Raw genomic sequence first — 27,605 nt, forward strand, 5'->3', positions numbered from 1 at the left:
GATTTGGCTGTTTGGTATAAATGAACACAGGGCCCCCTCCAGAACCAGTGGAAGAGGCCACCCACTTGAGAGACTGTGGCTTTGCACTCCCCAGGACCAAGCAGTGGGCAAACCACCAGCATCTGCAGGACCTGCAGCTGGGGCTTCATGGCGTCCTGGTTCTTAGTTGAGTCTCGAGAGGTGAGTGGTTTCCCTTCTGAGTCCTGTTTCTGCCGAGCTTTTGATGTTGTTGGTACCGCTTCAGAAAAGCAGGCGGATTGGCGGGTTGTGACAGGATGGGCGGTACATTGTCTTCCGCCTGTGTGTTGGCGATGACCGCTGCGGTGTTTGTTGCTACCGCCGTGGGGGTCGGTGTGTTAAAGTGGCTGTCTGTGTTGGCAGTTTCCGCCTTGGTCGTGATCCCATTTTTTTTACCGCTGGCCTGTTGGCGGTATTACTTCCACTTTAACACCGACTGCCAGGGTTGTAATGAGGGCCTAAGTCATCTGGCTCAGAACCTGCATAGAAGTGGAGACAGAAACCAAGAACATATTGTAAATCAACTTATACCTCAACTGTAGGAGTAACAGAACATATCTCGAGATTCCAAGGCCTCCAAAACACTTACCAAATGTGAGTACTTCCTAGACGTCCACTCTACTTCAGGGTTGTAATGCATTCAACAAGAATAATGCCTGCATAAATTCAGACAACATTGTATTCAGATTACGCATGCCCTATGGTCCATTACCAAAGTTACCCTTGTAACCACCAATTGCCAATTCTGTGTAGGCACTCATCATAACGCCATCATAAGTGAAGCCAACTGGTGCTTAATATTTTGTCATTGAATATTGTCCAAAATTATGGGGTTAGAGTGATCGTGATTGCACTGTTATTCCTCTGAAAGAGTACAGGGCCTTCCAATGGGTCAATAAAGAGTCTGTTCACCTTGATATGCTAATGGACTGCTGTGTGTCAGAGTCAATCTGCCATCATCTTCTATTGTATATACAATCGTACTTTGAGTCAAGACCAATAACGTAATGACTGTGGAAAGCACACATGCTAAAACTCACCAGGTGTGGCACAACATGTGTTCCGCTTTAATCAAGCATAACTAATGTGCTTATTATTTACACACATGTAAGTAACCAATTGTATGTATGAGGTCGTCTCAAATTGTTAATGACTCTCATTTTATCACAGAGACGCTTGTACCGTTTGAAGTATCGCTCTCCAAAAAACATCACAAAATCTATTTTTTCACACTTACACTCAATGGGAAACCAGTACAATCGTACTGCCTGTGACTAGCCTCAACTCAATGCTCATGAACACCCCTCATGCTGGGGTGCAAACAGTAGGGCACAGCATGTAGCCCACCCTTGTCATCCACAGCCAATCTGCTTGTTATTCAAGCACATATCAGTATACATGTATATGGATGTGTGTACAAAGCCATATCTAGAGTTGGATGCTACTCCTCGATGTGGTCAAAACAACCCCTTACACCATATCAAATGTCGCGCTACAAACCATACTATCCCAATTTCCATTAATGCTCAGTGGGCAAACATGCAATAATCAAATGCATCCCGCCAGCACAGTCTTATTTATATTCAGTGCGTTTAATCTGAGTCCTGTTAGCCACTTTGTTGAGGTACTTAAAAGTCCAGCTTTATTCATTAATCCTGTTTTAAAACATAGGTACCAATCAACAATCGTATCTATCCTAATGCTTCATCCAGGCTATCAATTAGGCCGCAACTATCATCTTACATACCAGCAGTGAACATTATCTATCCTCTGCTGCCTCCAACAGGTGTATTCAGCACAGTTTAGAAGTAAGAACCCAAGTAGGTGGTCCTAAATTACTGAGCACACATTTTAAATGTGCATATTTTCTAAACAAACACTAATGTGTCCCTTGCTAGCATTAAATTATATTGATCACGTTATATTTGAGATTCTCATCTTTGTTGTGCACCCTTTCAACAAAACCTTGTGCTGTTATATTTGTAAACCCAGTTCTAGTTTGCATAAAGTGTTCAACAGCATAAAAAGTGAAGGAAAGTTCAGTAGTGTGAAAATGCAAGGAATATTTTAATGAAAGCATGGATCCTCTGAATATATTCTTGTTGGTTTGTACTCTAATGCTGAAATTTTGACAGGAAGATCATCATATCGTCCACCTTTCCAATTTGGAAAAAAATGTGTATATCATCTGGCTTCTAAAGTTTTTCCCCAGACACCAATTGACTATCCTCCAGCTTACCTCATCTGAGAATGTTCTAAGCATCACCCATAATTTCCCTTAAGTGCAATGGGTCTACTATGATGTTTATATATTTTTTAAGCTTCTTCCTAATTAATGGGTCCGAAATGTCCAGTTTCATTTTGTTTACCATACTATAAATATGTATAGTATATGTTGTTTTTATGAAGGTAACATATTACTTTCTTATCTATATCTGTCCTTATTAATTATTGCCAGATCTTTTTGTCTTTTGTAGGTACTTGGGGCCATATGTACAAACACATTTTCCCATAGACACAGAATGGGTAAAACGGTTTGCTACATCTGACCCTTGATTTACTAAAACCACTAAAGGTTCCTCTAGTTTGTGTTGCATCCCAAGAGGGTTTATGCTTTCGATAAAATCTAATGAAAAGAAAACATTTCCTATGAGTGCACATACTAATTCATATGACTGAAATTTTCCAGATTTTGGTTGCATTCTAACAATGATTTGAAAACAATGGTCCATTTGAATCAAAATACTTTCATATAATCTAAGTTGCAGTAGTTCTGATAGAACTGAATACATTTTGAAATTAATGTGAATCCCACATGAAGGCATGAAGCTATGGTCTCATTTTCCAAGACACTAATTGCAGAATATCTGATATGTATAAACATTGTATCTTTCTTCCATAAATAGAAAGAGTATCATGACTTCATGCTATGTTTTCTTAATTTTCTGTTTTCTCAAGGTGATCAGCCATTTTAACTTGCTTCTTATAATGTGTTCTTCTGCATCAAATGCAAATCTGAGTACTTATTTTCACAATTTGTTCTTGAAGTTCAAGTATATCCATTTTATAATTGACAAAGTTCATTAAACAATTTTCTACTTCATTCTGAGTAAAGACAACAGCTAATCACATAATATCCTCAAGGTACATTAAAACATTTGGAGCCTGATTCATACTTTTTAAGCGCCACATTTGTGTCATTTTTTGATGCAAAAGCGGCACAAACGTACAAAATTCAATTATATTTTGTAGGTTTGCACTGCTTTTGGGTAAAGAAATGATGCAAATATGGCGCTAAAAAGTACAAATCCGGCCCTTAGATCAAGTATATTGTTCATACAAGTTTTGGTATTGTTGAATGATATGTGGAAAGCATCTTGATGTGATGTTCTGTGGTGTCACACATGATTTCTGAGGTAAGCTAAGGTATGTCTTTGTAGTTTCGTAATCATCCGAAATGGGCAGATGTCTGTCTTTTGTAGTAGTTTCATTTTTTTTATAGTAGTGATGATTTTTTATAGGTCATCTAAAAAGTCCTCAGCTTCTGAATGGTTGTATCTTGAATATTTCAAATAGAAGTGTAACTCCATTCATATAGGGGTGATTTTGCCAAATACAAATCATCATTAGATTTTTTTTCATTTGTAACTGATGGGTACAGTTATTCCCTTGATGGTTACTCTCCACATAAACATATGGTTTAGTGCTTGAGGTATGTTTCCATTTGCCTTTGAAAATATTGTAGAAGTTGAGTGTAGTTTTTTTGTGCATAATTTGTGTATCAATTAGGTTTAAATTAAATGGTCCAGGCTTTTGATGCGATTTATTATGAAAATTATCAGTTTACATTCCACAAGAAATGCTTTGTCCCCAATATGTCACACATAGTTTGTGTGTCAGTTTATTTGCCTTTTTCCTTATAAATGGAAGAGTTTGAAGGAGATTGTTGAGGACACGAGTTTGAGAATGCTTTGCAGTTATATCCTAATCTTGTCTCTTCCTGTAAAACTAAATTTTTTGGAAGGGCGATCTAATTTTTGTTTGAAGTGACTAAGGGCCAGATGTAGCAAACTTTTGCGAGTAGCAAATGGCCCGATTCGCAATTTGCGACCCCGCAAAATTGAAAATGGGATGCAAAAATCCCATTTCCGACTCGCAAAATGCAATGCGAGCCGTTACCGACTCGCAAAAATTGCGACCCCATTTTGCGACCCGCAAATAGGAAGTCGCAATTTGCGAGTCGCAAACAATATGCAATAGCAACTCGCAAATTGCAACTAGTCGCAAAAAGCCCAGTTTGCACTTCCAATTTACCACTAACTCAGAGCAGGTGGTAACCATTACCAAAGTATAAAAGGAGACCCAGAAGGCATCTGGGTTACTCAAGATGGCGGAGATATACCTGATAGCAGTGAAGAGGAGAGCCAACACCGCACAGCAGAGGAGGAGGAGGAGCCAGAGACAGGAGAAGATTTACAGAACAAGGCAGACACTCTTCCAGCAAACAGAGGAGGAAATTTATGACAAATATAGACTTAGCAGCACAGCTATACTAGATTTAATAGATTTACTCAAACAACAGCTAGAACGCCAGACTGTGCGCGGCTGCGCCATCCCTACGCATGTGCAAGTGCTATGTTCACTGCACCTCTTGGCCTCGGGTAGTTATCAGGGGGTCATTGCTGTGGCAGGTGGGGTATCCCAAAGTGCACTCTCACGGTTCTTTAGGGCATTCCTAAACGCCTTACTCACGCACATGTCCCGATACATATACCTACCCAGGAATGAGGCAGAAATCAAAACAACCAAGTTGGATTTGTACCGGATTGCCAACTTCCCCCATGTCATAGGGTGTGTAGACGGGACACATATACAAATATGCCCTCCTGCAAACTTGGAATATCTGTTCCGCAATAGGAAGTGTACCCACTCACTCAATATTCAGGTGGTATGTGATGCTCATTATATCATCACTGACATGGTTGCCAAATTTCCAGGCAGTACTCATGACTCCTACATTTTTAGGCACAGTGGAATACACCAACGACTGGAACGTGGGGAGTTTGGAGATGGATACCTCCTAGGTAGAGCTGAATACACCTTGAAGACATGCACACAGGTCAATGTGCAAACCACCCATGCCTTTCTAACATTGTCACTCTGCGTTAGCAGTCCTGCCACTAGTTGGCGCATAGACAGTGCAAGGTCACCCGTGTTGTTACCGATCACCTGCAATTCCGAATGTACCTGCTGCATACTGAGGGCATGATTGCGTTCAAAGCACTGCAATACCCCACTAATCCTCCTTAATTGTTGGTTTTGCAGGCGCTCACCCCGTAGCAGTTGGGCCTCTGTTGGTGATGTGGAGGCATGCCCTGACTCTGCCTGCTGCTCTGCTGTTGATATCCTACGTCGCTTGCGAAGCGGTGGAGGCCCTGTATTGTCTGCCGTGGCACTCTGGTTCGTACCTGGTGCAGGCTCGCACACCACTGTTGCAACAGGTGTTTCATAAGAGGGCATGGTGTTGGTGGTGAAGGTAGCAGTGGTGGCTGGTCCTGTTGTCTCCTGTGTGTGCTGGCTGACCATTGGCCCCTGGCTGCTTGGGCTGGTGTGGGTGTCTTGTGGGAGACCTGTGGGACATAGGGAACACACTGTCAGTGTCTACTGTCTGTTATCAACTTCCTAATAAACAATTGCCTATGAACTGCCTACTTGACTACATTGCCCATTATGCATCATTCTGGTGTTTGCTACTCTGAAATGGAGCTATCTTGGTTGTGCATGCCCCTGTGTACAAGGTGGGTGGAGGTATGGCATTAATGAGGGTACATGCATGTCACATGGTACTCACCGGTTGATGGTCCTGGCTCAGAGGTGTCCAGATCTCCCATCCCGCTTACAGCCTCAGGCTCTAGGGTCTCTTCTAACCTTTCCTCCAGGGGTGTGGGTGGTGGTACCGTCGATGGTCCCCCTCCTGTGCCTCACATCTCCCGGAGCCGCTCTGCCACCCTCTCCTTGGTCCGGGAGCGCAGGTCATACCACCTTTTCTTCAGTTCACACTCCGGTGGCTGACCCCCAGGGAGTTGACCTTGTCCTGGATGTCCTGCCAAATTATTTTCTTCTCTGTGTCTGGCACGGTGAGGGCTGCCCTGCCAAACAGCTCGTCATGGTGCTGACAGCACTCATCAGTCAGCACCTCCAACTCCTTTTCAGCAAACTTTAGCTCCCTTTTCCTAGGAGTGTCAGCCATGGTTGCAGGAGCTCTGTTTGTTTGCTGTGCTGCAGTTGAAATGGGTGTGGTCCTCCCTCCTCCCAGGTGTATTTGTAAACTTCCTGGCTGTGATGTCATCATCATGTGCCAGGAAGTGTTTTCCTGAGTGTTCTGAAGTGTTTTCCAGAGTGTTCTGCAGCACCTGCATTCAGTTTTCAGCACAGTCACAATTTGCGACACCCACTTTGCGAGTCCGTTTTTTGCACTGTCACAAAAAGCAACCTAGCAAACAGCGGACTCGCTATCTGCAGTGCGACTCCATGTGCGAGTCGCAAATTGTCCTCGCACTTTCTACCTGCATTGCAGTTAGCGACTCGCAAATTGTGAGTCGCAAATACTCGCAATTTGCGAGTCGCTATTTTTAACCTACCTACATCTGGCCCTAAGTTGCCTAGTGGTATGTTTGTGAATTGTTTCCCACTGTCCTTTTTTATTAGTAAGGTAATTATTTGTACAAACAGTAGATATGTTTGCATTAGTCTTACCAGTATTCTTGTTTTTGAGTAGGTATCCATCTTCTTTCGAAGAAAAGTAATGAGGTGTTAAAATAAATGAGTGGGTAATATCTGTGTAGAAGAAGAACAGTTATATTGCTTTCCGAAAGGCATCCGAGTGGCAAAGGTTGTTGCAGGCATTTGGTAGTATTGGGCTGTATTTATAGCCCAGTTGGGGCCATACTTACAAGAAACTGGTGCATCACTAGTGATGCGCCACTTTTCTTACGTCCCATAACAACGCCATGGTAGTGCCGTATTTACAATATGGCTCTCCATGGCGCATTTTAGGGGCAATAGCATCACTTTTATGATGCTATTGTAACGGAATAATGGATTAGCATAAAAAAAATTACGCTAATCCAGTATAGTGTTAAAAGGGCCATTTAAATCAATGGGAGCCTCATTTTAATGCCTACTTTAAGCAGGCATTAAAAATTATGCTAGAAATGGAGCAATGGAATCTTGTAGATTCCATTGCACCATTTATAGTCAGTCTCTAACAAGGGAATGCCCCCTTTGCATACATCATGCATACATTATGTATGATGCAGCGCAAAGGGTTTACAAAGTGGCGCAGCAAACCTAGTTTCCGCCAATAAATGTGGCACTATGGTATTGGCCCATTAGTGTCACATTTGTGGCAAAACCTTTGCTACAAATGTGGTGCTAAGGGGCGCAAGGGCCTTGTAAACCTGGCCCCTAGTGTCATAAACCAATGAGATCTAGCTTACCTTCTTCATTGTATGTGTTATCTAATGTTCTATTGGTCTTCATTGTCATGTGATGCAAAATATGTATTTTGAAGTGTTAGGTTGTTTTTGTAGCTCAGTTATTGTGAACAGCCAATCATATTATTCTCAGTTTTTTTATTGTGTGTGCTATGTGTTTGTCTACTGGTTTTAAATACCACTTCATGAGAAAAGGGTATTTTACATGTCTTTGGATTACATCTGGAACTTTACAGGAGCAGACTACTTAATTTAGTGACATAATATTTGATTTTGGTAGCATTGTGCTACATTTATAGCCAAGATAAATGTGAGCCTATATTTGACCTCCTTTAAAAATATGTCAAAGTAAGTAACTTCGTACTGGCTAATAATACAACCCCATTTGCTTCTGTGGCTGACTGTTCCTCTTTACTATATTTCAGTGCAAAGCAACGTGTTTAGGTTGTCGCTCACAGTTTTTATTTTTTGGGCCAGAGACCATGTGAAGAAAGGATATTTGGAAGCTATTTTAGATTTGAAATAAGTAGAGGTTATATGGGTTGGTTAAAGAGGTTTGATATGGCATCACTTACTCCCTCTACTTTTCTCTTAGTGCATGAGAATATGTGCAATTTATGGTCATCCACTGTAGTGAAAAAGATACAAGCCACTTAACAGGGGTTAGTCTAGAAATACACATTATAAATACATTTTTCAAAATTATTGATCGTTTTCAAAAACACAGTTTATGTTTTCTAACATTTGCCAGAGAGAAAAGTGGAAGTATAAAGGCTGGTAAATTGGATACAAACTTGCAGACATGTTAAGAAGACAGTGTCAGCTTTCATTTGAGATAACAGAATGCCCTCTATTATTCATTTAAGTATTACATTTTGAAAAGCAGCGCAATATCGTCCAGATGGTGTACATTTTATGATCTATGGAAATCATGAATTCCTTTCAAATCTGAAATGTTGGCTAATCCAACATATTAACTATATTTTGTTTTGCAAAAAAACAAGGATCTTTTAATAGTCAGCCTATATTATGTATAATTAATTTTTTTATTCTGATTTGTAATACTTTTAAAGGTACTGTGGTACTTCCTAGATACCACTGCGATAGTGCCACTCTACTCCGTAAACATTTTTTTAAAAGGTATAAACTCTAAAAGTAATTTATCCTACCACTACTCACTCTGATACACTGGCATATTTATTACTTTACTGTACAGTATAAGTAATCTTTAGTTTTTCCTACGTAAACACAGAACATAGTAAAACTCTGTTGTAATCAAGATGACTGCCTTTTCATTTTTGAAGGACTTTCATTAACCAATAATAATGTATTTAGCCATTGCCAAGAATTGTGGTACTATCCATGGTAGCATAGTGGTATATTGCAACAACATACATCACTAAGGCTCAAATTTACAAGAAATAGCGCAGTTGTAGGCCAACAAAATTAACACAGCACTACAATGTTTTCTTGTGACATTTCTGCACTACATTTACATTATGGTGCTTCATGGAGGGAAGGAAGGTTTAACTCTGCAAACAATGGCACTAACGTAAGCGGTGTTCCTCAAAATAAAATGTCGTTTTTGCCTTAAAGGTGGTGCAAACCTGATTTGTGGAACATTGAGTGACACTTGTCGTAATTGTGTCACTTTATCAACTAAAAGCGTCCAGAAAATGCCAAACAGAAGTCTGAAACTAGGAAAATTGAGAATTTTGGACAGGAGAGATGTCAGAGAAACCCCAGGGAACCAGGTACCAGCCAGGATTCCCATGCAGACCCACAGGAGAAGTGGAAAAGTAAGAGGAAGTGAAGGTTTAGTCAGCAGGAAAATCAATACTGATCACAGAGGTGACAAAGCAACAAAACCAACTCTTGTCACCTCTAAATTGCCAATAGGTAGAAAGGAGGCCATTTGGCAGACCATAGTTGATAAAGGCATCAGTGTGGCAAAGGTCAGAAGAACTGTGGCGGACTGCAAAAAGTGCTGGCATGATTGCAAGTGCAGAACTATAGAGAAACTGTCCAGCAACAAAAAGGCAACACTGCAGATTGGAGGTGAAAGCCCTGTACCCCAGGAGCAGCTGGACGAGCTGAAGGAGATGGTGGCAACGATCATCCCGGATGAGGTAGTGGAAGAAGTCCAGGGACAGGCCACTGCAGCAATTCAGAAGCCACAACAAACATAGGATAAGGAGAAGTGGGGGCAATGTTGTAACCCACAAATGACATAAGGTGGGAGGCACTTTGGAGACATTGTACGCATGCTAATGGGTTGCATGGGAGCACACTAATGGCTAAACATCTACTGCATGTAATGCCCACTGACCCTGCTCCCCCCTATAGGTACATACGACCTCACTACCATCACTCCACTACCTTCACTTTGTTAACTGTACCATCTAGCCATTTCTGTATCACAATGAGCAACAGGGACCAGTCATGTTGTGCATGGGGGCACCAAGAGCTCGGAAAGGCCTTGCTTTACCACTGAGAAAGGGCTCCAATGCAACTTGCACACAACTGATGGGGCTCCAAACTCATCACCACGAGCTTCTGCACCTTTGGCTGCCATGTGCCTATCCCGACACATCAGAAACACACTGTAAGGGGGCCTGTGTTGAGGTGATGATTCCTTTTGGGCATGAAGGGACACCTTTTTATATGGACACATACAGACAATGTGGCTGCATCTTACTATGGATGGTGCTGGATAATGCACACAAAACAAGAGAGCACATGGAGGATGCACGTTGACTACAACTCCCCTTGCATCACTTCTTCAATGCAAATGGGTTGGCATAGGGAACAGACACAGTCCCAAAAATGCAAACCTGGCAATGCAACAGATTTTCCCTGATTCCACGGGTCTTGTATGGGTACACTATGAACGACACCAATGGCATCCAACTGTAATGTGAGGCAAGAAATGGGTCACATGCACCTGCAAATGAAAAGCTGCATAACTGAGAGGTGACATGTCTTAGACATGTGGACTTGAACAATGTGTAAAAAGGGGGTTATCCAAATTCATGTCCCGGTTTCACTGTGTGCAGCTAGGGGCCTCTGAACTGGGGACTTGATGTGTGGCTCAATGTTATCAACATTAGGAAAAATGTAATGTTTAACTTAGGACTAAATAGAATAGCTTATACAGGACAACAGTGACATATCTCTCTCCCATTGCAGAGACTGAAGAAATCCCTCCTGGCCAGGTGCCTGTCCTGAACATCCAAGACGATCTTGATGACCAGCTAGCAACCATCAATACAGACACCATCCAGCTGATTCTGGGTCCCATCTGGTCATCATCTCTGGTTGCAAGGAGGACACACAATGTTGCGGGGTCGCCAGGTGACTCACCCAACAGAGCACTCACACCACCTGCAGCTCAAACACAGACTTGGACTCCCAGGACCCTTACAAGAGGTGGGAGCCCTTTTCCCAGTAATACAGGGCCTCCATCTTCCTGTACCCTCTGTGGACCTGCCTAATGTGGAGATAATGCTCACCCCTTCGTGAAAAATTCTGCTTTTCTTTGGTAGTCTTCCCTGTCCAAATGACTATTTTCCATATTACTGACTCACATGCATGTATGTGTGTGTGTTTACATCATGCAAAAAGTGTCAAAGTAGCTATGGATGTATTGGCATGTTTGTTGTTTCGGGATAACCCCTGTGCCACAGGATGTGACCGGAATTGTGATGAAACCATACCTTACACCAACGGTACATACCACAAGTGTGCCATGACTACTAGTTATGGACCATTGCTGTCCTCAGCCATTGTGCTGACACTTGTTCAGTGGCCAAATGGCAACACAGGCACCCTGACACATTGATACCATTACACCAGGTGTGATCGTTTGTGTTTAAGACTGTCATCTTATCTGCACATGACATACCAATGTAGACAATTGGCTATTTCTATGAGTGCTGTAGACTGGTGCACACAGTGGGAGATGAAAAACATTTGAAGTGTGGATTGTTTATCCTTTTTGTACATTAGTATTTGCACCCCTATGGTGAGCTTAATTTGTGTTGCTGCCTCAGGTGTACATATTGCTGTATATGTGAGCCAATGCAAATATGAAATTAATTATGTAGTGACACACCCACATCATGACCCAAGGTAAGACCCTTCCACACTCAGGGGTGGATGTTATAAAGCTATGTTGACACTGCTGCTTATGGTGCCAAATGAGTTTCACAATGAGTTGTGAATGCAGAGCTGGCACTATTATACACGAGCATCATTGTAAATGCCACTCAAGTGGCAGCAGGGGCTTGTACAGTGGTCCTTATGTGTTGGAGATGTATATTGTAAGTTTGCTGTGATGCATGTTGCATGTGTATTGCTGATTGTCAAAACCATTTGCCCCTAACCATTTGTGGGGGGTGTTATGTGTATATAGTTTGTACCATATGTGTTGTGTGTTGTAGGTGTGTGTTGTATGTGTTAAGTGAATGCAGTTTGCCTGCCTACTAGTATGCCATTTCCATATTGTCCATCAAGTATTGGTTGATAGTGGAATGCCGGAAGATGTAGGCATCATGCACACTTCCAGGATACTTGGCCAGCACATTGGTGAATAGTTCCTTGCGGTCCACAATGGCCTGTATGGTGATTGAATGTGTGTGCTTTCTGTTCCTGTACAGGAGGGGGCAATTAGCACATTCATGCAGTCCATGGCACCCAGCACCTGTGAGAACCCAGTAACTTCAAAAAATCCCTGTTTGGTCTCCTGCTGCAGTTGCTAAGTGTTGGGGAACATGATATGGCGAGGAGTGAGGTGGATGATGGTATCCAACACACTTGCAGTAGATCTGAGAGAGAGGGCTGGGATAATGCACCCATTTCTGCCTCAGTTGACTGGAAAGTGCCAGAGGCCAGCTTGTGCAACACAGCCAGGAGCTTGGTCATGGGTGGTATGTTGGTTGATGTATGCATCCCTGGTTTGATTGCTGGTGCTATATCATGAAGCAGCTGCATGATGGACTTTGGATTCACCAGTAATATCCGATGACAGATTCTTCTCTTTGGCCAAGGATGAATATCTGTTGTCAATTGATGTGCTCTCTCCTCTGCTTGTGCATGGTGTCATCGCCTTCTCCTTCTCCTTGTGTCTAGCTGGAGGAGTAACAGGTCCATGTTTCTCTGGTGGTTGCCAGAGTGCTTAATGAGTGTTTTCCCTTTGAACCTGTGCCTTTGCACCATTTAAATGTCTGGTCTGAACAGGCATTATTTTTTCGGCACGAACGGGTTTTTGCACCGCTTTTTTTTTAATTTACATATGTTTTTTCGACAGGCTTGTAAATATGGCGTTAGGTGGCTAGCAAAATATTTTAGTAGGAAATGCCTACACTGCATAGCATTTTTGTAAAACGGCACAGGGTTAGGTGGTGCTGCTGTCATATGGCGAAAGGGACAGGTCTAGCGCCACTTTGTAAATAGGGCGCTAATTTTTTGCCACTGTTGCAACAAAAATTGTGGTGCTAATACGGCACAAAATATTTTTAAATCTGGGCCTAAGTTTTGTGCATTAAACCCAACAGCTACTGAACCAATTCACCTGAAAAACCCAAAAGGATCTTCTACACACCTAATGTATGTTCCTGTCAAATTTCATTAAAATCTGTTCAGCCATTTTTGCTCCAGGTATGAGTACAAAATTCACTGATACCTAAACCTGATTTGGGACCCCACTTTTCTCTTTGCACCCTGTAAACCAATCAATGTAAAACCTTGATTACTCTGTCAATGTAGAAAAAGGAATAGGCCTGCACCGTTTCATGAAGACTCATCAAATGCAAAGTTATTAATGGCCAAATAATCGAGGAATTTCTATCTTTGTGACCCCTAACTATAACAAGAGAGTGGCTGAATAAATACATTTATTTATGACAGAGTGGTAGTAGCCACTATGTAGTTATAGTTGTGGTTACCAGGGATAGCAATTCCTTGGATTATTCACCATAAATATGTGTGCATCCTTTTGATGGATCCCAACAAAAAAAATTAAAACCTATTCCTCTTTCTCCCTTGGTGGAATATATAGTGTTTCATGGGGATTTGTTAATGGGATGCACAGAAAAAAGGGAGGGTCCAAACATGCGTTAGGGCACCAATGCATTTTTCATGGATTTTGCACTCATGCATAGCATTAAAACTGATGAACTTAAATGAAATTTGCCAATACAGGAAAGGTTTTTATTTGAGATATAAGGCATTTTAACTTAGTGATATCTTTAGTCGCTGTACATCTGCAAAATGTCATGGTATTTTGCAGAAGTACCAGGTTACGTAGCAATGACAAGTCATTATGTGATTGGCTATTTAATGCCTTTACAAAAGTGAAAAGGGACCTATGCAGTTTTTGGTATACATTAGCTGTTTCCTGCATTATTCCTTCCTCTATGGTTAATTATTAGTTTTGACATATCCCCCTGCCTACTACCACTTTACTAAACTGGTAATAGGTAGGGAAGTATATTTTTAAGTTTCAATATATTTTTTTAAAGAGTGTGGAGTACTGCAGTACTGCCTCAGAAGTACTGCAGTACTCAAAAAAATATATGGTAAAACATTAAAAATACACTGTAATACGCTATTTTACAAATATAGGGGCTCATTCTGAGCCCGGCGGGCGGCGGGAGCCGCCCGCCTGGAGGGAGACACCAAATGGCCGCTCCGCGGTCGAAAGACCGCGGAGGCCATTCTGGCTTTCCCGCTGGGCTGGCGGGCAACCGCCAGAGTGCCGCCCGCCAGCCCAGCGGGAAACCCCTCCCCACGAGGAAGCCGGCTCCAAATGGAGCCGGCGGAGTGGGTATGTGCGACGGGTGCAGTGGCACCCGTCGCGTATTTCAGTGTCTGCAAAGCAGACACTGAAATGCAAAGTGGGGCCCTCTTACGGGGGCCCCTGCCGTGCCCATGCCATTGGCATGGGCACTGCAGGGACCCCCAGGGGCCCCACGACACCCCTCACCGCCATCCTGTTCCTGGCGGTCGGAGCCGCCAGGAACAGGATGGCGGTGAGGGGGTCAGAATCCCCCATGGCGGCGCAGCAAGCTGCGCCGCCATGGGGGATTCCCAGGGCAGCGGAAAACCGGCGGGAGACCGCCGGTTTTCCTTGTCTGACCGCGGCCAAACCGCCGCGGTCAGAATGCCCTGTGGGGCACCTCCAGCCTGTTGGCGGTGCTCCCGCATCCCCGGCCCCGGCGGTCCTTGACCGCCGGGGTCGGAATGACCCCCATAGTGTACTACCTTGTATTTTCTATTCATAACATATTTAAATATGTACAAAAATATGAACAAAAGAGTCTATGGAGTCATGCAGAAATACCTACAAATAACTGCGCTACTTTAAAAAATAAAAAAATATGCAATTCTCTATAAAAAAAAATCTCAAACTATTACCACTTTAATAAAGTGATACTAGGCACTGAACAATAATAAAACCTACTACTTACCTATATCTAAGACCTTAACCCAAAATGCAGCAGAACAGAGCCAACCTGTGCTACAAGCTACATGGCTGCCATTTTCCTTTGGTAAACACAGCCAATACCCAATCACATACTGACTTCTCATCTGTATGTACCGTGGTATACCATGCACTTACCATGGAATATGGTGTTTGTAGGGAATTGGTCTATAAGTTGTGTGGCCTGTCCACAATTGTCCTTACTGGGAACCAAACACCTCACTGTAGTGCATGACTCTCACAAGGTAGCGGAGTAGAGCAGCCCAAGGCCAAGGAGGAGGTGTGGGCTAGTAATCACCATTCACTGGCACGCAACAATAACACTAAAGCAATGATTGCTCAGTTAGTACTTTTTCTTTAAAAAAACGAGAAGTACATTTATTACACACACACACATACACACTACTAAATACTATGCAATACCTTACATATATGTACATTGCCAAATGGAAAATACCATAAATGTCATTGTGTAACCACTGGTGACCCTCTAAAGGGGAATTTAGCAGAAGTCATTGTCATTACTGCAGTAATAAATAAAGCATTTGAAATCATTATGGTGAACCAATAAAGCATTTTTCATAATAAACGCTGTGTTGGTGCATTTCTTCTACATTTTATACCAAATTATGATTATGAAAGCATCACCTGGAGTGCACCACCTTGAGATAACATTGTATTGCAACCATACACTTGGCCCCTAGAGGGCGTAACAACACCAGCATTACACCTAACCACTTTTAGGCCTTTCAGACCCTCATAAATGTCACTATACACATAGGCCCTAAAGGGTACAACATTCCCGGCTGTACAGCAAAAGCTTCAGCCTTGGGAGTGCTTGAAATATAAGGAATATCTAGGCGAAGTGATGGTTTTGGGTTTCACCCCCAACTTAGGTAGGGGACTCTGGAAATCATTTTTGGGGAAATGTAGCATTCTTCTAGGTTCATTGTTGGAGACACTGTTATCCTAGGGCCACCAAAAGGGGAGAAATTGGCAAAAATAGGTTAAACATTTACAGGCCCTGCAAAGCATTACAGGGCAATCTTTGCAGTGCGCTGACGAGAGAGCCACGTCAGGTTCCCTGTTTGTTTGTTACTGTTGGTCACTGTTTTACGGGCAGTATGTCACATCTTTCCTTTCTGTGGTCCTAACCAGGTACCCCCGACCAACATACTCATTGGAGGGCAGCTCAGGGAGACCACCTCCAGCTGCCTTTGCTAGTTCTCAATGGCGCATCATTCCAGCAGGCTGCCGCAGGAGCTGGCAACACTCTTCTGGCCTGCCCTCTCCTACGTGCAGGCATGTATGGCTGTGGCTGGACTCCTGCTCTCCCCAGTCACATGCACAGGGAGCAGGTGGGCCGGTCATGTGGGGGAGTGTGGCGATGCTCCCTCTCCTCCTCTTATCTCACTAGGGACAAGAAATGGGGTCCATGGCCTCTCCCATCTTCTCACAGGGGAGCACAACTGCGCTCCCCCGAATCTGCTGCTTCGGGGAACCACAATAGAGCTTACTCGCCTTATGTGGTACTTGGGCCTGGAGATGGGGTTCCAGGTCCCCTTCTATGAGAATGGCTTGGGGACTAGGAGTCCTCTAGCATGTCAAAGGATCAGGGAGGGAGCCCCAGCCATGCCATTTTCCTGCTCCAGTTTGTAGGGTGCATCTTTTGTGCCATCCCCGGGCCCCTTGCTCACCCCAGAGGAAATTACCGAACCAGCAGTGGAGCCCCACGTGCTTGGAGGAAGAAAAGAGGGTCAAAGGTTGCCAAACGTTGAAATGCCAAATCTATGGCCACGTTGGGCTGATTTATATGGTCCTGGGCTCATTTTACTCCTTTTGGCAGATTCTAGCCACCAGGGGAAATCAAATTGCAACAACCCTTCTCACAGACCAACGTGGTTCAGTCCTCAAAGAGCTGGTCCTCTTGATTCCTTGTGTCAGCTCTCCTCTTGATATTGGTTTCTGTGTGTAGAAAAGGCCAGGACTTTCCTTCAGCAGGTCCTCATGGGACGTACTTAGACCAGCCTCACTGGCCCTTGGGGAGACCCACTAGTCTTGGAGTCCACTGGGCAGACTCCTTGGTCCTGAGTGGGGATCAGTGGTTTCCTACTTCTAGTTCTCTAGGATGGTCCCAGGATACAGAAGCGAAGCATATAAAAATCCACAGGCAAGAGAGTCTCTCCCTTGTGCAAGAGTTTTTAAAGGGGAGAGGAAGGTTCCCGAAGTTATATATCCCTGGCAAATCCTGGGGTTCCATGTCATCTCTCCAACCCCATTCCAACCCTCTGGAAAAGTCCAAAATGGCATCATCCAGGAGGCACTGGTCACGTTAGCTACTGGGGTCTCAGCTCCACCCCTCGCTGACATCACTACCATGGATTTACATACTATATTTTCAATGGGATCCCCCTGGTGCATTTGCTCCATTTGTTTGGACTCTTTTTTTCAGTGGACTTAGGCAAGCCCATCCCTGGTGAGGGTGACAGCAGGGTCATTGATGCAGATCATTCCGTCCCAGCCTTTTTCTCCTCAGGAGAAGGACTGCTAATTGCTCCGTTTGTGTGGGGCGGCCTTTTTTCCTTCTTCTGGATAGAATGTAATTCACTGGGCACACCAGGGTGACAAAGGTCCTAGGCTCTGATCCTGAGCTGAACCGGGGAAATATGAAATTGCTGGATGACGTACAGTCCTTATGCATTGTAATTACTGTGGGTGAGATACCAATGGTGATACTCACCAACAGTAAGAATTCCAAAACCAGGTGATCAGAAAAGCAAAGAAATCCAGGTGTACTGAACGGGCAGAATACATAGCTATATTTTTTTAAACGTATAACTTTAACAATACTTACAATATTCACACATACTCTAAAAAATTGCCATTCATACCTCATAATGTATATTCCTGACACATTGCATCTACATTCCTTGACACGCTTTCACGCTACATCTGTTTCAATTACCACACTCCATTCTATGTCACTCCTTGTCAGTACACTGTACAGTATTACCCTCCACGCCCCTCCACTTCACATCACTCCACTACATGCTACTCTACCTTACACTAATCTACTGTATGCCACTCCACTCTACTCATTTCCACTCCACACCTCTTCACTCTACACCACACCACTTTACACTATTACCCTCAATGCCACTCTATTCAATGACACTCCAGTCTATGCCTTTCCACTATATGCTCCTCCAACCTAATCTGCACCCACTCAACACTATTTCACTGTATGTATGCAACTACATCAATGCAGTCTACACTATTGTAATATATGCCAATCCACTGTACATCACTTCAGTGTACACCGCTGCACTATATGCTATTCCAATGTACATCACTCCACTGTATGCCACCCCACTGTACACTATTGTACTGTACACTACTCCAATGTATGCCTCTCCACTGTACCTCACTACGGTCTACTCTACTCTACTACACTCTAAGCTCTTCCACTGTATGACTCTCCATTCCATGCCCTTCACTCTATGCTTCTCCACTATATGCCACTGCACTCTGTCACTATAATGTACACCAGTAAACTCAACATTACTCTACTCTACTCTACATAACTCCACTCTGCTACTCCACTGTATGCCACTCCACTCTGTCCACTCCTCACAACTGTATGCTATTCCACTGTATGACAATCACCAGTCTACTATTATAGTTCATGCCCCTACAGCTATCCCACAATAATCTAACCCGCTCCTCTCGACAATCTATGGTATTCAGTTCTACAAAACTCCACTGTTAGAAATGGGGTCTTTGGTTGACAGTCAGGTTACCCCATGTTCAAGCAAGGACCCTCACTCTAGTCAGGGTAAAAGAGAATCACCCTCAGCTAACCCCTGCTTACCCCCTTGGTAGCTTGGCAGAGCAGTAGGCTTAACCTCAGAGCGCTAGGTGTAAAGTATTTGTACCAACACACACAGTAACTTAATGAAAACACTACAAAATGACACAACACCGGTTTAGAAAAATAGGAAATATTTATCTAAACAAAACAAGACCAAAACGACAAAAATCCGACATACACAAGTCAAGTTATGAATTTTTAGAGATTAAACTCAAAAATAGCGCTTAGAAACAAAAAAGCTTCGATGAGATGTTAACACGGCGTCGTGACGGAGTCGTTCCCAACAAGCCGACACCAGCGGCGCCGGACACGGAGTCGTGTAGACTCCCAAGTACAGTACCTTTGGTGAAGAGTGAAAACAAGGCGATGCGCGAAGTCGGGGATCGCAGCGTCTGTGCGAAACGTTGAATCCGTGCACTTCGAGCGGCATCGGTCACGACGTGGTGCGGCGACTTCCACGGAGTCGTGGACTTCAGCGGGGCTGCTGCGGCGTCGGGCCTGCGAAGAGCGTCGCGTTCCAGCGAAAGTCACGGCGTCGGGTGCAGGCGGCGTCGGTCCGGAGTCGTCCGAAGTCGATTTCCTTGGATTTCCACCAGCTTTCCTTTCAAGGGCCCAGGGACTGCATAGGGCACCACTTGTCAGAGCAGGAGTCTCTCCAGAGACTCCAGGTGCTGGCAGAGAGAAGTCTTTGCTGTCCCTGAGACTTCAAACAACAGGAGGCAAGCTCTAACTCAAGCCCTTGGAGATTTCTTCACAAGATGGAAGGCACACAAAGTCCAGTCTTTGTCCTCTTACTCTGGCAGAAGCAACACTGCAGGAAAGCTCCACAAAGCACAGTCACAGGCAGGGCAGCACTTCTTCCTCAGCTATCAGCTCATCTCCAGGCAGAGGTTCCTCTTGGTTCCAGAAGTGTTTCTAAAGTCTGTAGATTTGGGTGCCCTTCTTATACCCATTTTAGTCTTTGAAGTCACCTTTCTTCAAAGGGGACTCACACCTACTTGTGAAATCCTGCCTTGCCCAGGCAAGGCCTCAGACACACACCAGGGGGTTGCAGTCTGCATTGTCAGAGGGAGGCACAGTCCTTTCAGATGAGAGTGACCACTCCACCCCTCCCTCCTAGCAGAGATGGCTAATCAGGAAATGCAGGTTACACCCACTGTCTAGTGTGAGGTGAAAAACAACCCAACTGTCAAACTGACCCAGACAGGGAATCTACAAACACGGCAGAGTCACAGAATGGTTTAAGCAAGAAAATGCTCACTTTCTAAAAGTGGCATTTTCAAACGCACAATCTTAAAATCAACTTTACGAAAAGATGTATTTTTAAATTGTCAGTTCAGGGACCCCAAACTCCACATGTCCATCTACTCTCTAGGGGAATCTACACTTTAACCATATTTAAAAGTAGCCCCCATATTATCCTATGAGAGAGACAGGCCTTGCAACAGTGAAAAAAGAAGTTGGCAGTATTTCACTGTCAGGACATATAAATCACATTACTATGGGGGTCATTACAACCCTGGCGGACGGTGTTAAAGCTGCGGAAATACCGCAAACAGGGCGGCGGACAAAAAAAGGGAATTATGACCCTGTAACCGCCAACAAAGACAGCCACTTTAACACACCGCCCGCCATGGCGGTACAGACAAGCAGCGCGGCGGTCAGCGCCAACAGACAGACGGGAGACAATGTACCGCCCACACTATTACAACCCCCCAATCCACAACCTTTTCCGGGGAGGGATTCACAGTGGATAAAAACACAGCGGAAACAGCTTTTGCAATGGGAAAACGCTCACCTCAACATACTCCACGAGGAAGGAGGACACCATGGAGGCCGAATTACAAATCCTACTTGCCCTTGTCTTTCTGCTCCTCTACGACCAACAGTTACGTAGGCACGAAGACACCGGTGAGTACTGCATCTACGACACAGGGGAGGGGGAAGGCAAAAGTTAGGGGGACACCCACCAAACACCCCCACCCCCACCCTCGCATATTACAACATACACACCAATGCATTCACAAAAATCACAGTAACAACCCACAATCCCCCCGGAAGAATGAAAAGACAATGCGAAATTCGGTCAAATATTGTAATGTGCCAATATACATGTCAGACAAAAATATACAGATATATATATCTCAAAATTACTCTTATTTACACATACAATCCGAGAAGTAGTGCAGATATGTACACAACAATGTCCGTGCATCAACAGTCCAAAAATGCATGGGCGAGGCCCACAAACTACACCTGACCAAAATCGGAGAGAACACTGCCGGGGCATCAGATAGAAACACTACAGGCACCTCAGGGGGAAGGGAAGGGGGGGCCCCTCAGCCACATGAATGCGAAGCCAGATCCACGACGGGGCTCCATGCCCATTGATGTATCCTGGGGAGTGCAAAGCCACAGTCTCTCAAGTCTCTACAGTGGGTGGTTTGCCCACTGTGCCATCCTGGGGAGTGCAAAGCCACAGTCTCTCAAGTCTCTACAGTGGGTGGGTTGCCCACTGTGCCATCCTGGGGAGTGCAAGGCCACAGTCTCTCAAGTCTCTACAGTGGGTGGCTTGCCCACTGTGCCATCCTGGGGAATGCAAGGCCACAGTCTCTCAAGTCTACAGTGGGTGGCTTGCCCACTGTGCCATCCTGGGGAGTGCAAAGCCACAGTCTCTCAAGTAGATGCAGTTCTCTACTGGTACTGGGGGGGACTGGTGCCCAGACTGGATGAGTCTCCCCGTGAAAGTTCATGTCCGGTCAGTGTCCCAGCTGCACATGGGAGAAGGATGCCTGATGTGGCGGCCTTTTCATTCCTACACTGTGCATGCCCTGTTCAGCGGTGCTTTGCCATGGCGGTCTTTGCCCTGTTCAGCGGTGCTTTGCCATGGCGGTTCTGGACTGTTCAGCGGTGCTTTGCCATGGCGGTCCTGATACGGACATTGGTATGTGGCATGACGATCTCTACACTGGGCATTGGTGTGTGGCATGACGTTCTCTCCAATGGGCATTGGTGGGTGGCATGACGTTCTCTACAATGAGCATTGGTGGGTGGCATGACGTTCCATCATTGCCCAGCGGGGCTGTGGCATACGGGCCCCTCCTGGGCTGTGACTCCTGCGGTGGTTTCTGGACCAGTGACGATACTTGGGCCCTCCTGGGCTGTGACTCCGGCGGTGGTCTCCTGACCAGTGACGATACTTGGGCCCTCCTGGGCAGTGGCTCTGGCGGTGGTCTCTGGACCAGTGACAATACTTGGGCCCTCCTGGGCTGTGACTCCGGGGGTGGTGGTGGTCTCCTCACCAGTGACGATACTTGGGCCCTCCTGGGCTGTGACTCCGGCGGTGGCGGTGGTCTCCTGACCAGTGACGATACTTGGGCCCTCCTGGGCTGTGACTCTGGCGGTGGTCTCTGTACCAGTGATGATACTTGGGCCCCCCTGGGCTGTGACTCCGGCAGTAGTGGTGGTCTCCTGACCAGTGACGATACTTGGGCCCTCCTGGGCTGTGACTCCGGCGGTGGTCTCCTGACCAGTGACGATACTTGGGCCCTCCTGGGCTGTGACTCTGGCGGTGGTCTCTGTACCAGTGATGATACTTGGGCCCTCCTGGGCTGTGATTCCGGCGGTGGCGGTGGTCTCCTGACCAGTGATGATACTTGGGCCCTCCTGGGCTGTTACTCCGGCGGTGGTCTCCTGACCAGTGACAATACTTGGGCCCTCCTGGGCTGTGACTCTGGCGGTGGTCTCTGGACCAGTGACGATACTTGGGCCCTCCTGGGCTGTGACTCCGGCGGTGGCGGTGGTCTCCTGACCAGTGACGATACTTGGGCCCTCCTGGTCTGTGACTCTGGCGGTGGTCTCTGGACCAGCGACGATACTTGGGCCCTCCTGGGCTGTGACTCCGGTGGTGGCGGTGGTCTCCTGACCAGTGACGATACTTGGGCCCTCCTGGGCTGTGACTCTGGCGGTGGTCTCTGGACCAGTGACGATACTTGGGCCCTCCTGGGCTGTGACTCTGACGGTGGTCTCTGGACCAGTGATGACGGTGCTGGCGGTTGTGTCTGGACCCCCAGAAATGATGGTGCACTTCTCCGCCGTGACACTCACAACAGGCTTGGCAGACTTCCTCTGGACCTTCCCCACCTTTGTTGGAGTTACAGCTGACTCACCAATCCCCTTCGAACCCATGTCACTTGTTGTTCCACCAGGAGTCTTAACACGGTCCCGTCGTCCACTCTCCAATTTTAGAGCCTTTACAGGGGGTGGGCTGCCATTGCCTTGGCTCCGGGTCCTACTGCCTGCCCTGGTGGCCGGTGCACTCCACAAACCTTGAACAGGCACCACTGGTATTGGAGGCTTTTTGGCTGAGGCGCTACGACAGGACTGATGAATTGGAGGGGGGGTGGGGGAAAAAAGGTCAATTTGACATAGGGTCAGTTTCTGACGAACACTTGGATGGGTAGCTGGAGGGGGTCTGGGAGTGGAGGAAGAGGAGGTGGTTGTAGCAGGTGTCATTTTGGGTGTTTTGGGTGCAGGTGCAGCTACTGGAGGCTGTCATGAGGTGGATGGATGTTGGGTGAGTGATTGCCGGCGTTTGTGTGCTTTGGGAGGGGGCGTCACAGACACACTGGGAGAGGACACAGGGGACGTGTAAATGGCAGTGGAGGTGGTGAGTGCAGGTGAGCGGCTTGTGGTGCTGGGTGTCCTGGTGCGAGTCCTAGTGCCTGTAGATGTGGTGCATGCAGGTGTGTGTGTAGACATGACTGGGAGGGAGGAGGGAGAAGAGGAGGAGGGGGACACAGTGGAGACAGTGGATGTTGCTGTGTCTGTATGTGGGTGAGGCTTGCGTGAGTGTCTGTGGTGTGTGTGGTGCCTATGTTTGCTTGAGCTACTTGTGTGTGTTGACTTGTGTGCATGCTGGTCTGTAGGTGTGCTTGGGATGGGCTGGGGTACAGGAGATTGGGTCTGGGTGGAGGAAGTTGGAGTGGGGAGGCTGGACACAGGGACAATGGCTGCCATCAGTGCTGAGGCCAGAGATTGCAGGGTTCGCTGAAGGACAGCCTGACCAGAATGAATGCCCTCCAGGAATGCATTACCTTGTTGTACCTCTCGTTCTACACCCTGGATGGCATTCACAATGGTAGACTGCCCAACAGTGAGTGACCTGAGGAGGTCAATGGCCTCCTCACTGAGGGCAGCAGGGGTGACTGGGGCAGGGCCTGAGGTGCCTGGGGCGAAGGTGATGCCCACCCTCCTGGGTGAGCGGGCACGGGGCGAACGCTGAGGGGCTGCTGGGAGGGCGGTGCTGGTAGGGGAGGTGGCGGCTGTACCTGTAGAAGTGGGGCGCACAGATGGTGCCGCCACCACAGGGGAGCTCCCATCGGCGAACGAGTCCTTGTTGCTGGTTGGTGATCCGGTGGCCGACGTGAAGCTCCCCTCGCCCTCCATCCCACTGGTGCATTCAGAGTCTGTGGTGTGGTCCTCCATGGCCATGTGGGATGCAGCTCCCTCGTGCTCCGGTGCCACTGTACCTCCGCCTGATGATGCTGATGTACAAAAGGACAGGGAGAGCAGGAAAAGGGGGGGAGACAGAAGAAAGAGAGTTTTAGTGCATGGCATTCCGCTACCGTTGGCGGACAAGACAGACGCAGCAGCCCCCTGCATTACGCCGTGCTCCTGCCCTCTGCACATGCAATTTCTGGGATATGGCCTACAAGGCAATGGTGGACATCTAAGCACATGGATGCCACAGGGGCAACTATACCTCAACTTGGCACTCTGGTGAGGTGGGGTAGAGTGCCACAATGCCTACATTACGGAGGGGCCTTGCCTACCGAATTCGCCCTGGCCTAGGGACACCCACAGCCCACCTCCCCCACCCAGACCCCTCCACTGCACGCAAAGTCCGCAGAATGAGGTTGTACTCACCCCCTTGTGTCTGCTGTGATGTCCTCAAGCGCCCATCCAACTCCAGGTAGGCCACCGCCAGGATCCGGAACATCAGGGGGGTCATGGTGCGACGGGCACCCCTCCCACGTTGGGAGGCCATCCCCAGCTGAGCCTCCGCCGTCTTCTTGCTGCAGCGGCGAATGTCCTCCCATCTCTTACGGCAGTGGGTGCCCCGTCTCTGGTGGGCGCCCAGGGTCCAGACCTCCTTGGCGATGGCACGCCAAATGTCCCTCTTCTGGTGGGCACTGACCTACGTGACATGCACAAGGGAAGAGGTACAGTTATTACCAACTGCACCGTCAATGTGATTGGCCCCCTCCCTACTCTGGCCATGTGGCCCATTCATTCCCATGCATAACTGTTCTATGTACTCTGCCCCCTTCCCTCTTCCACCCAGCCCTCTCCACCCAGGCCTAGCCCATACAATGTGCTCCCAGTGTACAACCTGTTGGTCTGGAGGACCGTAGAGTAGCGTGTACTGGGGGAGGACCCCATCCACAAGTTTCTCCAACTCCTGTGCAGTGAAGGCAGGGGCCCTTTCCCCAGACGCAGCAGTCATCGTCGCTTCCAGACCGAGGTCACAGCAGCACTAGCAGTGTAGGTCCTCTCCTGTCGAAGGTCAGGTATCTAGTGAGTGAACAGATAGAAAAAGGCGGTGACGTCCTCGGTGGTGACGTCCGCGGCGGTGCGCATCATCACCGCCAGCACACCTGTTCATTGGCTCCTGGGACCCATAGGGTCCAATGTTAACCAATGCAGCATTGCGCCGCGGTCTATGACCGCCTACCGCGATGGTATGCAACGCCAGCGCAGTTACCCCACAATCCCATTGTCCCAGTTTAGAGGTCAGTCAGCCGCTATTTCAGGGGCCCACATGGCTTCATTTACTACTGCTTCACACATAGCTAGGCCTACACTCAACACACATACAGAAAGGGTTTTGTGTCTGGTGTAGTCTTGTGTGTAACAGTGGGTACATACCTGGAGGATTAATGACTGGTTCTTCCCTGTTGTCCTTCGTAGGCACCGTCAGCTGGGACATATGAGAAGATGGCGGAATTTTCCGGTGTACCGTCCGCTGGTGGACCTGTTGACAATGGAAGAAAGACATGTCATCGTCACCTACAGGTTTGACCGTGCCACTATCCAGGAACTATGTACCCAGTTGGAGCCAGACCTGATGTCACCGATCCGCCATCCGACTGGAATCCCCCCTGAAGTGCAGGTGCCGTCAGTGCTCCATTTCCTTGCAAGTGGGTCATTTCAGACAACAGTGGCCATGGCATCAGGGTTGTCCCAGCCTATGTTTTCCAACGTCTTGTCCAGAGTGTTGTCTGCCCTGCTGAAACACGTAAGGAGATACATCATATTCCCTCAGGTGGAGGATTTACCTACAGTGAAAGGTGACTCCTATGCCCTTGGACATATTCCCAACGTCATAGGTGCCATTGATGGGACCCATGTAGCTCTGGTCCCCCCCGCAGGAGTGAACAGGTGTAGAGGAACAGGAAGAGTTATCATTCTATGAATGTCCAGATGGTCTGTTTGGCAGACCAGTACATCTCGCAGGTAAATGCTATGTTCCCTGGCTCAGTGCATGACGCCTACATCCTGCGCAATAGCAGCATCCCTGATATGATGGGTCAACTCCAGAGGCACCGTGTACGGCTATTGGGGGACTCTGGTTTCCCCAACCTTTCCTGGCTATTGACCCCAGTGAGGAATCCCAGGACCAGGGCAGAGGAACGGTACAATGATGCCCATGGGCGGACTAGGAGGGTGATCAAACGCACCTTCGGCCTCCTTAAGGCCAGGTTCAGGTGCCTCCATATGACAGGTGGATCCCTATTCTACTCACCGAAGAAGGTGTGCGACATCATCGTCGCCTGCTCCATGCTCCATAATTTGGGATTGCAACGCCAGGTGCCTTTTCTGCAGGAGGATGATCCAGATGACGGTGTTGTAGCAGCTGTGGAGCCTGTGGAGCCTGTGGACAGTGATGAGGATGAAGCTGAGGATGAAGAAAACGACAACAGGGATTCAGTCATACAGCAATATTTCCAGTGACACACAGGTGAGAACATTTACTGGTTTAACATTACATTAACTTTCACACGTCTACCTCTATCCTGTACCTACATTTCACTCACTATTTGTTAATTGAGTTGTACCCTTCCATTTCAGTTTCACAAGTGTAGTAACCTACGTGTCAACTGCTTGCATCCTTCAAGGGCTTGTAATGTGTGACATAGGTATGTTAGCCTTACAATGGGTAACCCATTATGACACTGTGATTGATAATACAAAGTACCAAATCATAGACTGACTCCAGATTTTTTGGTGTTTCAAGGGTGTTTATTTAAGTGCTCAAAAAATGAAGGGGGGTTGTAAAATGGTGATGGGTGATGGTGAAGGAATGTTCATGGCAGAGTCCAGTCTATTAGTCTCACAGGTGCACTGCCCATCTTGGCATAGGAAGTGGAGCCGGGGCAGTTCGAATATGGACAGGGTAACAAAGTGGGACAGTGGGAGGACAATCAGGGTGGTCTTATTTCCTGGCGGGGTCTTGCCATCTTGCTCTGTCCTGTTCCTGGATCTCAGGGACTGCTTGCGTGGTGGTTTTCCGTCTGCAGGGGGTGGGGTGCTGGTGTGGTGGTCCTGAGGCGGGGCGTCTTGTCCACTAGCGCCAGTGGAGGTGGTGGGTAGTTCATCGTCCATGCTAGTGTCAGGGGCCCCTTGGTGTGCCACAGTGTCCCTCAAGGTCTTTTGAATGTCCATCAGCACCCCT

The sequence above is a fragment of the Pleurodeles waltl genome, chromosome 11 (assembly GCF_031143425.1).
Source record: "Pleurodeles waltl isolate 20211129_DDA chromosome 11, aPleWal1.hap1.20221129, whole genome shotgun sequence".
Classification (NCBI taxonomy): Eukaryota; Metazoa; Chordata; class Amphibia; order Caudata; family Salamandridae; genus Pleurodeles; species Pleurodeles waltl.